General features: G+C 42.6%; 1 protein-coding gene across 2 annotated transcripts in view; it reads right to left on the reverse strand.

The window, feature by feature from the left end:
• Positions 1-383, reverse strand: part of pdgfd (platelet derived growth factor d) — a 137,804-nt gene extending 137,421 nt beyond the window's left edge. For both annotated transcript variants that reach the window (XM_080771398.1, XM_080771397.1), the window contains exon 1: positions 1-383. This exon is cut by the window's left edge and continues 383 nt beyond it. The gene's annotated coding sequence lies outside the window, so the exon portion shown is untranslated.
• Positions 384-4,261: the final 3,878 nt, after the last annotated feature.

The following is a 4,261-nucleotide window of genomic DNA, read 5'->3' on the forward strand; positions in this document are numbered from 1 at the left end:
CACGCAAACAAGTCCTCTTCTTGTGCCAAAATAAATAAATAAAAGTTTGAAAAAAAGAGTCTCCTTCTCTATTTAACTTTACAGAAAACGTTCTCCTATCCAAGAGTTGTCTAAAACTTTACGCATCTTCTATGAGAAACCCCTTGCTTACAAAATGTAGGACAGGAGCACAGAAAGAAGTCCCATATCCTTGTCCTCCAAAAAAATTAATACAAAAAATAAAAAGGTCCCCAAACGCAGACCATCCCCGGGAGTCCGGCGGTGAAGGAGGAGGCGATGTAGTGGAACCAGAAGGCAGGTGGTGGCCGATAATATAGCTCTGCTCACGGCCATGCATGAGCTCCTTATCGCTGCGAGGAGCACACATCCAGCCACCGGCTCATTCCGATCACACGCACATATTCCACATAACTTCTCCACGGCGGCGTATAGTAGCTAGCTAGACTATCTGATGATGATGCGTGCGTGCCTGTTGATCCGCGGAAAAACTTTCTCTAGCCTACTACAATATGCGCCACTGCATGCTGCCGCCGACAAGGAACTTCTTGCGCGTATTCGTACACGCACGCAAGGTACCCAAGCGGTACGTGATCATGTGTGATTGTGTGTGTGTGTGTGTGTGTGTGTGTGTGTGTGTGTGTGCGTGTGCGTGTGCGTGTGCGTGTGTGACTGTTTCCGCGCGTTGTCGGAGGTCAAAAGGGAGAGAGTCACTCTCAGTCTGAGATATTTTTCTCTTTCCCCCCCACTTTTTTAGGTGAGGAGGGGTGACACGTACGTTCAGCCGATTAGGCATTTTTTTCCCTTTTTTTTAAACAACAAAGGAAATACACCAGAGGGAACATAATTTGACTAGGAAACTTAGACACACACACACGCACGAACACACGCACACACACAGAGCGCACGTACGTGTATGGGAGGAAAGGAACATTTTAGCAAAACATTAACGGGAATAAACATCACTGACACTGGGGGTTAATGGGTTATGCAAAAGGAAACCTCCTATAGGCATTACACACTGAAACAAATATGTTCAGCTTGTTCCAGAGAAACAGCTGACAGGTATTCACTTGTTCAGTAGGCTACATATTCCTCACAATTATTACACACTAGCCTACCTATGCTATTGTGTTAACTACAAAACTGCTTTAAGGGTCTTTTTTTTCTCAGGCCAATATAAGGACCCCAATTAGCTCAGTGGTTCCCAAACTGGGGGTTGGGACTGCCAGGGTCCCCAGATGATTAGCTTAATGTGCAACATTGTTTTCTCTCTCAACCATAGACTGTAGCTCTCAACACCATGAAGTAAAGAGACCAAGTGTATCTGCACATCTGTAAAGTCACAATTAAAGGGCGACTTCGCCCATTTTAAACCCATCTTAATATAGCCTACCCGGTCCTCACTCTCTGCACTACATGCTTATCCGTTTCTCAGACAAGGACCCCCCCATCCCTAATCTCAGAGGACCTGCAGTCCCAAATCACCTATTGGAAGACCCATGCACGAAAGGAACCCAGAGACCCCAATTTGAGAACCGATGCAAACTACACACCGATTGATTGATTGATTGATTGATTGATTGATTGAAACTGTTAACTGTGAGTGGACGACACCATAAAGCATTACACTTGTTAACAATAGGGCCCACCATTTTCAATTCATCAAATTCACCAATCTATAGGCTAATGCAGTGGTGGTGCAGTGGGACACTGCAGTAGCATCCATGGTTATACAGTTAATTATAATTTACATTTTACAGACAGATGACAGATGACTTTTCAAGACTTTAACAGGTTAGTTGGCTAGTTTGTGTTATGCATTGTAGTAGCCTATACTGTACAGCGGTGACGGCCCTGTACATGACCTTGTGGTTCATTATCATGCAAGTATGCAGTCCAAGTCTACATCCATGCTGCTCTGCTCTGCATGCTTATCACCCTGTTATATGACCTCCAAGACGTATCGCCTGCACTTCATGGCTGTCAGGTGGGAAACCTCGAATGAACTGAAACCGTTCATTTTCATTAAATTAACCAATGGATCCAATGTAGATAAGTCACAAAAGCTCACATGTTGTGAGCTTGTCGTTCGGCTATTTTCAGTCAACGCTTTCCTATAACAAAAGCAGAAAACTGAAAATACACTCTCTCTCTCTCTCTCTCTCTCTCTCTCTCTCTCTCCTTGCCAGCCTTGGTCCATGTCCATGCATGCTATCCACTTATTTGAAGAGCTATTTAGCCTTACTTGACAGAATTGCTCTTACTCAGCAATGAGCATGAAGAGCCTTCCCATTCCCAAACACTGGGCCTTGAGTTATTGAGTAATGTGGCAAAGCCTATATATACACAGTCACTTAACCAATGATGAGGAAGTTAATTACTGTATAAGAAGCTATATTCCAACTCCCCTACAGTATATATATATAGGCCAATATCATATGCGCTCCTTGGTGCATGAATGTATGATTGTGCATGTGCACACATGCACAACTTATGTCACACATACTCATGTACACAAAGCATAATGTCACGATCATCACGCATGCATGCACGCACACATTAAAATGGATCCGAATGTTAATATACTGTAAGAAATGTAACCTTACAGGTCCAGTCTCAGACTTAAGTTAAAGGTGTAGGGCAACGGAAATGGTGGACCTTTTATTTTGTAGTTTTAGCTGGAAACGCTGGTTCTGAAGTTTCTGAACAAATCAGAGCGCCGCATCCCTCCAGGCTATATGGGGTCTCAAAGTCTGTGACTTCCTGCACGTGAATTTCATTTGTAAACAAAGTGAAAGGGAGACATTAAAAAAGCCAGCGGATTATTTCTAACCTGTACACAACCTACATATTTTAGCATGATGATTAAGTTTAAAACAAGTATACACTGTCTGGATGTCTTGAATGAGAATAAAAACGGAGTAGTTCTTTAATCAAAACCATCTGTGAAGGAGGAGTAATGAAACATGGGAAACAAACTGGTGAGCTTCATTTTATTGGCTTTTATCGATGTGTATCTCTACACGTCATCACACAGCACGTTTTCATTTTCAGGAAGAAATTTAAAAAAAAAGTTGTAGGCCTATGGACTTTTGATATACAAACTTTGAATTTGAATTTGCCCATTTCTTTGGCATCCCTCCATTGTTAGGTAGGCCTATGCCCATATGATGACCACAGATATGGTCTAAAAGTGTGAAAAACATATTTTTCATTACGCCTTTAACGTTCAACCTCTATTATATGTGCATTGGATGGGCTATAGCACCTCTCAAAGAATCTTGAATGTATTAACATTTTGAACAATTTCGATTTCTTTTGATGAAAATATTTTTCTCTGGGGGTCCCTGGCACAAAATATTTTCAGATGGGGGTCCGCAACCAAATACATATCAATGTAGGGGTCATTGACATGAAAAAGTGTACTGCTAAATAGCGTTTGGACATTGTGAAATATGACACACACAAGTGTGATGTCCTAGTATAGTATAGTAATGCCCAATGTGCATGCATGCGTCCGTGCATGCGTGCGGCATGTATCTGCTTGAATGGAGTTGCCATTTGTCTTGTCTTTCCTGGAGCATTGTAACATCCCTCAGTGGATCCACACACTCTAACCTTCCTGTCTGTGTATTAGGGAGGCACATGCACATTGGCCCCAAGGCGGGAGAAGAGCTTGACTAATAACTGAAATCCAGTCAGGAACAAATAGAGGCTTTATTAGGACAATAGCTGATTTGCTCGTCCACATATGATGTAAATGCTCCATCCATTGTCAATGGCATTTAATGTTTGTGTTAGGACAAGAATCTACAATATAGCTGAATAGCGCCCCTCAAAAACACCTGCGTTAAGTCAGGGGCGCTCTTATCGTCAACATGCATCATCATACAGCATCATTCTGACCAATCGCATGGCGTCCTCACTTTCCCGTCATTGGGGCCCATCACAATTGGCGTCTTCACTTTTCTGCACTCACTTTGCTCAGCCATTCAAATCATCGCTATGGGGTGCTCAGCCAATCAAATCATCGCTTAAATTCACACAAACACACAGAGCTGCGCATAGGAGGCCCTCTGCAAAACATATTTTAAATAAGTGGGAAATAGCTGATCTACTTTTTATGTATTGAAATGGTCTTAAAAGTCCTTCAATTATCATCTGGGGACCCCCCAAAAATCATGTGGGGGGGGGTCCCGACCCACAGGTTGAGAACTACAAGGGTCATTTTCAACTGTCATTCGGTAACAACATCATCACA

Source organism: Protomyctophum bolini, assembly GCF_963924005.1.
Source record: "Protomyctophum bolini genome assembly, chromosome: 9".
NCBI classification, from domain to species: domain Eukaryota; kingdom Metazoa; phylum Chordata; class Actinopteri; order Myctophiformes; family Myctophidae; genus Protomyctophum; species Protomyctophum bolini.